This window comes from Zootoca vivipara, chromosome 8 (genome assembly GCF_963506605.1).
Source record: "Zootoca vivipara chromosome 8, rZooViv1.1, whole genome shotgun sequence".
Classification (NCBI taxonomy): Eukaryota; Metazoa; Chordata; class Lepidosauria; order Squamata; family Lacertidae; genus Zootoca; species Zootoca vivipara.
In genome coordinates, this window is record NC_083283.1 from 197,663 (window position 1) to 207,885 (window position 10,223).

Genomic DNA, 10,223 nt, shown 5'->3' on the forward strand with positions numbered 1-10,223 from the left:
TGTTTTCCTTTTTTTAAAAAAAAAATAAGTTTTTATTAAATTTTATATTCAACACATTAATCATATCAAAGAAAATACAAAAAAGCAAAACACCCCCCACCCCGGGTCTTCCCTCATCTTCCCCTTCTGGCTCTTTGCGACTTCTGCTTAATTTTATCTTATTTTTCATCTTTGAGCGGAGTGCTCTTATATTCCTATCATTTTTATACCAAATTTCCTTCCAGATACAACATCTTACATTTAATTAATTTTCATATTTTTGTGTCTTAACCTTTGCTCTTGTTTTCTTCGTTGTGTTTACTCAAACTCTGCTACTGAGTCCATTTCTTTACAGTATTTCTGTAGATACAACATAAACGATTCCCAGTCTTTTTAAAAGTCTGTTTGTCTCTTTCCTGAGTTTCGCCATTTCTGCATACTCCTTGAGTTGAACTTGCCATTCTTCTTTTGTTGGTATCTTGTCATTTTTCCATTTTGGGGCCAGTAGCCGCCATTGTAGCATACATGAACAATTTCTTCCGCTCTTTTGGTACTTCCTACCCTATGATACCTAACAAGAAAGCTTCTGGGGTGTTTTTAACAAAAGTTATTTTAAACATTTTCAATTCATTATACTGTATATCATTTCCCAATATTTTTTATTACAATTCCACCACATGATAAAACGTACCTTCTTTCTCTTTATACTTCCAGCACTTATTTGAACTTGTTCTATACATTTTTGCAAGTTTAACAAGAGTCATATACCATCTATACATCATTTTCATGTAAGTCTCTTTCAAATTATATAAGCAGTAAATTTTAAATCCACTTTCCATAATTTTTCCCAATCTTCCATTTGTATATCGTGACCTAAATCTTCTTACCCATTTAATCATTACACATTTAGCCTCTTAATCTTTAGTTACCCATTCTAGCAATAAATTGTACATCTCCAATATTTTAGTGTTGTCATCTACGATTTCTCTTTGAAATCTAGATAAAGTGTAATTAAACCCTTATTTTTATCTTTTTAAAATACCTCATTTATTTGGAAATACAGTACTGCAACCGGTCATTGACATATTCTCGGATCTCTTCAAAATCTTTCAATTTTAATTTCCCTTCTGTTTCTGTTAATAGATCTCTAGAAGTGAGCCATTTTTCCTTCATGTTAATTTTTTTAATTGATGTTGCTTCTGTTGGAGACAACCACCAGAGAGTCTTTTGTTCTAATAAGTCCTTGTATCTTTCTCAAACTTTTAAAAGTGATCTGATTATAAGATTATAGAATCCTTTATGCACTTTCCCTTTATCATACCGCAAGTACGCATGCCATCCAAAACTGTTGTCATGTCCTTTTAATTATCTGTATTTTCTAATTTGATCCAGTCCCGAATCCAAGCAATGCAAGCAGATTCATAATATAATTTAAAATCTGGAAGGGAAAAGCCTCCACTGTCTTTAATATCCTTAAGTAATTTATGTTTTATTCTTGGTTTCTTCCCTTTCTAGATAAATTTTGTAATATCCTTTTGCCATTTCTTGAAGCATGCTGCACTACTTATGACCGGTACTGACTGAAATAAAAATAACACTTTTGGAAATATGTTCATCTTAATCACTGCAATTCTTCCTAGCAATTATAAATTCATTCTTCCCCATATTTCTAGATTCCTTTTAATTTCATTCCATTTTTTCATAATTATCTTTAATAATAATTTTATGGTTGTCAACCAAATTCCTAAATATTTAACTTCTTTATGAATCTGTTTCTATATTCTGTAATTCTTTTTTATCCTCTCATAATTTTTTCACTGACAGCTTTGTCTTATTTTTATTTAACTTAAAGCCTGCCACTTGCCCAAATTCCTGTTTGTTTTTTCTAGAACTTTTGGAAGAGAGTTCTTAGGATCCTCGACTGTAATTACAAGGTCATCTGCATATGCCTTTAATTTATATATCTTTCCCCCCCACCGTAATTCCTCTAATGGTTTCATCTGCTCTGATGTTTCTCATCAGGACTTCTAGAGTCAGAATAAATAATGATGATGATAATGGACATCCCTGTTTCCTTCCTTTCTGTATCTTACAATTATCTGTTACCACCTGGTTTACAATTAATTTGGCTTTTTGACCAGAATATATTACTTGAATCCCTTTCCTAAAATTTTCTCCAAAATTAATTTCTTCAAGGATTTTTTTCATAATTTCTCTTGAGACATTATCAAACGCTTTTTCAGCATCTATAAACATCGCTGCCTGTTTTTCGTTTCTTACTTCCAAGGATTCTATAACATCTATGATATTTCTTATATTCACTGAAGGTCTTGTGTGAGTGCCTGGAGGCGGTTGGAGGATGGATGGCGGCTAACAGATTGAGGTTGAATCCTGACAAGACAGAAGTACTGTTCGTGGGGGACAGGAGGTGGGCAGGTGTGGAGGACTCCCTGGTTCTGAATGGGGTAACTGTGCCCCTGAAGGACCAGGTGCGCAGCCTGGGAGTCATTTTGGACTCACAACTGTCCATGGAGGCGCAGGTCAATTCTGTGTCCAGGGCAGCTGTTTATCAGCTCCATCTGGGACGCAGGCTGAGACCCTACCTGCCTGCAGACTGCCTAGCCAGAGTGGTGCATGCTCTAGTTATCTCCCGCTTGGACTACTGCAATGCGCTCTACGTGGGGCTACCTTTGAAGGTGACCCGGAAACTACAACTAATCCAGAATGCGGCAGCTAGACTGGTGACTGGGAACAGCCGCCGAGACCACATAATACTGGTCCTGAAAGACCTACATTGGCTCCCAGTACGTTTCCGAGCACAATTCAAAGTGTTGGTGCTGACCTTTAAAGCCCTAAATGGCCTCGGTCCAGTATACCTGAAGGAGTGTCTCCACCTCCATCATTCTGCCCAGACACTGAGGTCCAGCACCGAGGGCCTTCTGGCGGTTCCCTCGTTGCAAGAAGCCAAGTTGCAGGGAACTAGGCAGAGGGCCTTCTCGGTGGTGGCGCCCGCCCTGTGGAATGCCCTCCCAACAGATGTCAAAGAGGAAAACAACTACCAGACTTTTAGAAGACATCTGAAGGCAGCCCTGTTCAGGGAGGCTTTTAATGTTTAATAGATTATTGTGTTCTATTTTTCTGTTGGAAGCCGCCCAAAGTGGCTGGGGAGACCCAGCCAGATGGGCGGGGTATAAATAATAAATTATTATTATTATTATTATTGTTGTTGTTGTTGTTGTTGTTGTTGTTGTTGTTATCCGTCATTTGTCTCCCCGGGAGAAAACCTGCCTGATCGTGGTGTATAAATTCCTTCAATATTGTTTTCATCCTATTGGCCAATATGTTGGCAAACAATTTATACTGTAATCATTATTTAATAACGATGTTATAATCAGAGCAGTGTGCATGTACATGAAAGCTCATACCAATGACAAACTTAGTTGGTCTCCAAGGTGCTACTGGAAGGAATTTTTTTTATTTTGTTTCGACTACAGCAGACCAACACGGCTACCTACCTGTAACTATACTTTTTTATTGAGGTCAAATCCATCTCTTTGTTTTGGGATTAAAGTTATATATGCTTCTCTCCATGTTTCTGGTGCCTTTCAAAGCTTTAAAATTTCATTCATTGTTGCTTCTAATGGTGCTAGTAAATGTTTATTTAATTTTTTATAATATTTAGCCGACAAGCCATCTGGTCCTGGTGACTTCCCTGTTTTTGCTGGATTAATAGTTTCCAATACCTCTGAAGATGTTATCGGGGCATTTAAAATTACTAATTTCTCATCTGTAAGTTTTGTTAATTTACTTGCTCTCAGATATTCCTCTATTTCAATCTTTTTTTCTAATCCTGTCCTGTATAGATCTGTGAAATACTTAACAAATTCTTTCCTAATCTCTTTTGGGTTATATTTCCATTTTTCCTTGACTTTAGTTTTACTTATAATATTTTTCTTTTCATTTTTATTTAATTGCCATGCCAACGACTTCCCTGGTTTGTTAGCATGCTCAAAATATTTTTGCTTCATTTTTTTTAAAAAAATTTCCACTCTACTTCTTTACTAATAATCATTGAATATTATATTACAATGTTTACTTTTAAGTATTTGTTGTATTTCTAGTTTGATAATTTTTTTTGAATTTGCATTTAGCTTTCCTTGTAGGCTTATCTTCTTTGTTTTGATGAAATTGTGCCTGTCAATCATCTTCTCAAGCCTGGCTCCAGAAGTGGGGGCAGGGCTTCCCATCTTCTCCCATTGTTCTGCCCCCAGCTGGGAAGCCCAGGCCGGCTGGCCCTCTCCCTGGCTGGCCCCTGTGACGTGGCACAGCCGGGGGGGGGGGGGCGAGGCTCCGCGCGGAAAGGGTGGCACATGGGAACAGCAGATGGGTCAAGCAACAACCTTTTCTTGTACAGTGGAACCTCGGGTTGCAGGCGTAATCCGGGACAGAGACACGTCTGCAACCTGTAGCGTTCGTAACCTGCAACGCTGCGTCTGCGCACGTGCGTGATGCAATTTAGCCCTTCTGCGCAGGCATGTGACACGCTTTAGCCCTTCTGCGCATGCACAAGCGGCGAAACCCGGAAGTAACCCTTTCCGGTACTTCTGGGTTTCCCGCAGTACGCAACCTGAAAACACGTAACCCGAAGTGTCTGTAACCCGAGGTACCACTGTACAGCATTTTTTATTTATTGCCTATCTATTCCATCTTTCTCTCCATGGAGCTCAAGGTGGCTCACATGGTTCCCTCTCTCCTCATTTAGTCCCCACAACAACCCTGTGAGGTAGGTTATGCCAAGAGTGAGTGACTGGCCCAACGTCACCTGGTGAGCTTCACCACCGAGTGAGGATACCAAGCCTGGTCTCCCAGGTCCTAGTCTGACACCTTAACCACTAGGTAAAGGTAAAGGACCTCTGGACGGTTAAGTCCAGTCATAGGCAACTATGGGGTTTGCTGCTCATCTTGCTTCAGGCTGAGGGAGCCAGTGTTTGTCCGCAGATAGCTTTCTGGGTCATGGGCTAGCATGACTTAACCACTTCTGGCACAACGGGACACCGTGATGGAAACCAGAGCACACGGAAATGCCGTTTACCTTCCTGCTGCAGTGGTACCTATTTATCTACTTGCATTGGTGTGCTTTCAAACTGCTAGGTTGGCAGAAGCTGTGACAGAGCAATGGGAGCTCACCCCGTTGCTTCCGATCGCCAAGCCCAAGAGGCTCAGTGATTTAGACCATAGCGCCACCTGCGTCCCCTAACCCACTACATCACACTGGTTAGATTCAGCTGGTGAATGCAGCCAGGCACTATTCCTCCTGGCCTTGGATACCTCCTCAGGAATGACAGTCCCTGCAGTGACTGTGTTGTGCAGACATTCAGACTTTGGCTTTGTTTGCTCTTGTTTTGAGGCTTTTAGGCTGTGTTACATTGTGCCTGCCTGCAGCTTCTGCCCTCAGTAAATTGTGGCCCCTGCATGAATTTTTGCCCTTCACTTTAACACATACACAACGACGACGTCACAAGAGCCTTGCTGCTGCCGCTGCTTCAGGCCAGACGGGACCCACCAAGTCTGGAATCCTGCTCCCCCAATGGGCTGTATATGGGAAGCCTGCAAGCAGGTCATGAGCAAAACAGGACTTCCCCCCCTCCCCCATGAATGTTTCCCTTCAGAAGTTCCTCAGCCATCTTAGAGAGATTTGACTACATAGTAACGTCTGTCAGGCGGTTGAGTGAGAACGGTCTGCCTCTATGCAGGTGACTTTGGAAGGGACAGCACATGGAAGAATCATGACCAAGCCTATTAGAGGGCTGTACAGAAGCAGTGATCTGTAGGCCTGACAAGACGTCTCGAGAGGTGTGCTGTCTCCCCGGGGCCAAGATCCAAGATGTAACAGAACGGCTGCAAGGAATCATAAAACCCACTGACAAATACCCCTTCCTTTTGGTCCATGTGGGAACCAATGACACTGCAAGCCATAGTCTCCAGCAGATCAAAAGTGATTATGAGGCTCTGGGCAGGAAGTTGAAGCAATTAAATGCAAAAATTGTCATCTCATCTGTCCTCCCAGTTGAACGATGTGGCCCAGGGAGAGGATAAAATAGGGGAAGTGAACAACTGGCTTTGCAAATGGTGCAAGCAGGAACGGTTTGGATTCTTAGATCACGGTCTGCAGTTTCTTGAAGATGGACTTCTGGCAAGTGATGGGCTGCACCTCACAAGAGTTGGGAGGAATGTTTTTGCCAAGAATCTCAAAAACCTCATCAGGAGGGCTTTAAACTGACATGTGGGGGAGGGAGACAGTGGTCCTGAAGGTAGGAATCTATCAAGTGCTGAAGATGATCATCCAAATGTCAGGGACCAAATGGAGCAAACAGCACGCAAACCTAGTGTTGGGAGGAAAAAATCCTTAAATAAGAGTCTAGGGGGGGTGATCAATGGTCTTCAATGTCTCCATACTAATGCACAGAGCATGGGAAAAAAACAAGATGAACTTGAGCTCTTGGTACAGCAAACTAAATACGACATAATAGGCATCACTGAAACCTGGTGGGATGAGTCCCATGATTGGAATGTGCTAATAGAGGGATACAATCTATTTCTGAGAAATAGACCAAACAGGATAGAAGGAGGAGTGGCATTATATATCAGATATGTGTATACCTGTGAAGAGATCCAGGATTTAAAACCTCAAAGCTAAATTGAGAGTATTTCGGCCAAAATTAAAGGAGAGAAAAATAACAGTGATCTCATTGTGGGAGTTTACTATAGACCCCCAAGCCAAACTGAGGACACAGATGAAGCCTTCCTGGAACAGATGGCCAACCATTCAAAAGGAAGTGAGATAGTAGTCATGGGGGATTTCAACAATCCTGATATTTGTTGGATGTCAAACTCAGCCAAGAGCATAAGGTCGAACAGATTCCTCACTGGCTTTGCAGACAACTTCATTGTCCAGAAAGTGGGAGAAGCAACAACAGGATCAGCCATTTTAGATCAGATTCTAACCAATAGTGATGACCTGGTTAGTGGGGTAGAGGTGGCAGGATCATTAGGGGGGAGTGACCATGCTCTTCTGGAGTTCATTATACAGTGGAAAGGAGCAACCAAGCATACTAAGACTCAAATTCTAGACTTTTAGAAAGCCGACTTCAGAAAACTTAGGGAAATGCTGGGTGAAATCTCATTGACAGAAATACTAAAAGGGAAGGGAGTTCATGATGGTTGGGAGTTTGTTAAAAGGGAGATATTAAAAGCACAACTTCAGGCAATACCAATGAGACGGAAACAAGGAAGGTGCCTGAAGAAGCCAGGGTGGCTATCTAAAGAACTTTTAACTGAGTTAAGATTTAAAAGGGATATGTACAAAAAATGGGATAAGGGGGAAACCACCAGAGAGGAATTCAAACAAATAGCCAGCACATGTAGAGACGAAAGTGAGAAAAGCTAAAGCACAGAATGAACTCCGGCTTACTAGAGAGGTTAAAAGCAACAAAAAGGGCTTTTATGGGTATGTCTGTAGCAAAAGGAAGAACAAGGAAACAGTGGGGTCACTTAGAGGAGAAGATAGTGAAATGCGAACAGGGGACAGAGAAAGGGCAGAACTCCTCAATGCCTTCTTTGCCTCAGTCTTCTCCAAAAAAGAAAACAATGCCCGACCAGAAAAATATGGAGCAGATGATTCAGCAAGGGAAACACAGCCCAGAATAAGTAAGGAGGTAGTAAAAGAATACTTGGCTAGTTTAGATGTATTCAAGTCTCCAGGGCCAGATGAACTACAGTGGAACCTCGGTTTATGCCTACCTCCGTTTATGAACGCCTCAGTTTACGAATGCCGCGGACCCGGAAGTGTTTACATCCGGGTTCCGTGGCGCTTGGATGCACGGAAGCGATCTGCACAGCTCGTGTGTGCGCAGAAGCATGCCTTCGGTGAGTGAACGCCTCCGCGGAATGGATTGCATTTGCAAACCGAGGTACCACTGTATATCCAAGAGTATTAAAAGAACTGGCAGCGGTGATTTCAGAACCACTGGCACTTATGTTTGAGAATTCCGGGAAAACAGGCAAAGTCCCAGCAGACTGGAGGAGGGCAAATATCCCTATATTCAAAAAGGGGGAAAGGGAGGACCCAAACAATTACCGCCCAGTCAGCCTGACATCAATAGCAGGAAAGATTCTAGAGCAGATCATTAAGCAAACGGTCTGTGAGCACCTAGAAAGGAACGCTGGGATCACTAAGAGTCGTAGAATCATAGAGTGGAAGAGAAATGTAAAGTACTACACTTGGGCAAAAAAATGAAAGGCACAAATACAGGATGGGAGACACCTGGCTTGAGAGCAGTACATGTGAAAAGGATCTAGGAGTCTTGGTAGACCACAGACTTGACATGAGTCAGCAGTGTGATGCAGCAGCTCAAAAAGCCAATGCAATTCTGGGCTGCATCAATAGGAGTATAGCATCTAGATCAAGGGAAGTAATAGTACCACTGTATTCTGCTCTGGTCAGACCTCACCTGGAGTACTGTGTCCAGTTCTGGGCACCACAGTTCAAGAAGGATACTGACAAGCTGGAACGTGTCCAGAGGAGGGCAACCAAAATGGTCAAAGGCCTGGAAATGATGCTGTCATGGAATAAGCAATATGCTGTATCTGGAGTAAACCTTGGTTCATTGCAGTGCATACTGGGAAGGTCTGCAAAGGAGCCTGGGAATGGGAAGAGAAACCTGTGTTTCTGAAAAGCTGTCCTTTTGGCCTGAGGGAGAAATTTCTCTCCTGTCAGCCCCCCCCCCTTTTGATTTACATGCTAATTGGGTATTTGTTGTAGCTGAGAAGTGTTACAATCACAAAAGGGCTGGGCCTTAATTGGTTTATTGTCTCTGGCTGCCCTGAGAATCGAAAGGGAGTAACTTCTCCAGGGCCGTTTGATATGTAAACTTAAGACATCTGGCTTAACTCCTAATGAGATGAAAAGAAGAGCATCCTGTTGACCACCTATAGGCTCATTCAAGAATCAAAGTAAAATGTGATTGGCTTAACACTGAAATACACACGTGTGCTAAATCCTTAAGACCTGTTGGTTTTGAAATGTTAATTGCTAGAGCTGGAGTCTGAGCTAAGCTGGAGTTTGCTTGCTGAAAGTTTTGCTACGCTCTAACCTGGGGCAGATGTAACAACAAGTGCTCGCGCTGTGCCCTGCCAGGCAGGAGACGGCACAGCGCTGATTTTCCTGTTAGCTTCCATACGTATGTATAAGTTAATTAGTTTATACCTTTGTTATTTTTAATTGTAACCTTTTTGTTGAGAACTGCATAACCATTCTTGTTTACTTTTGAATAAATAATTAAGACGTTTGTCTGGGGTTTTGTTCCTTTGGGCTGCTTAGCTTAATCTGGTCCTAGACTGCTCGGACCCTACTAAGCCAACTTTTGCCTGAACTCTAGGGGGTGTTCAGTGGTGGCAGCGATACCGAGAGTTCCATGCATTTTAAAATTAGAAGTGTGGGAGAGTGCGCCTCATCCACTTTGCGGAGTCCAGTGGCCTTGGATGAGGGGCTGGAGCAGAGAGTGACAAGGGGGGTGACTTCCCAACTTCATGACAGATGCCTTATGAGGAACGGCTTAGGGAGCTGGGCATGTTTAGCCTGGAGAAGAGAAGGTTAAGGGGTGATATGATAGCCATGTACAAATATATAAAAGGATGTCATATAGAGGAGGGAGAAAGGTTGTTTTCTGCTGCTCCAGAGAAGCGGACACGGAGCAATGGATTCAAACTACAAGAAAGAAGATTCCACCTAAACATTAGGAAGAACTTCCTGACAGTAAGAGCTGTTCGGCAGTGGGATTTGCTGCCAAGGAGTGTGGTGGAGTCTCCTTCTTTGGAGGTCTTTAAGCAGATGCTTGACAGGCATATGTCAAGAATGCTTTGATGGTGTTTCCTGCTTGGCAGGGGGTTGGACTGGATGGCCCTTGTGTTCTTTTCCAACTCTATGATTCTTGGTGCAAAGGAGGCTCCTTGACTAGCCTAGCAGGAAGAAATCTGCATGAAACAGCATCCTAAAGAAGCACGTTCCCCCTTCTGGGTTCTACATGAGCAACAAAGACCAATAATTGACAGTGGCATTAATGGCAGGATCTGGCCTAGATCCTGAAGGCACTGCAGACGTGGAATCTTCCCTGGTGCCAAAAGCCAGAAGTTGTGGGTTATAAGGCTCAGGTATCTGATTCAAAGAAGTTGGGAAAGGATGGAGG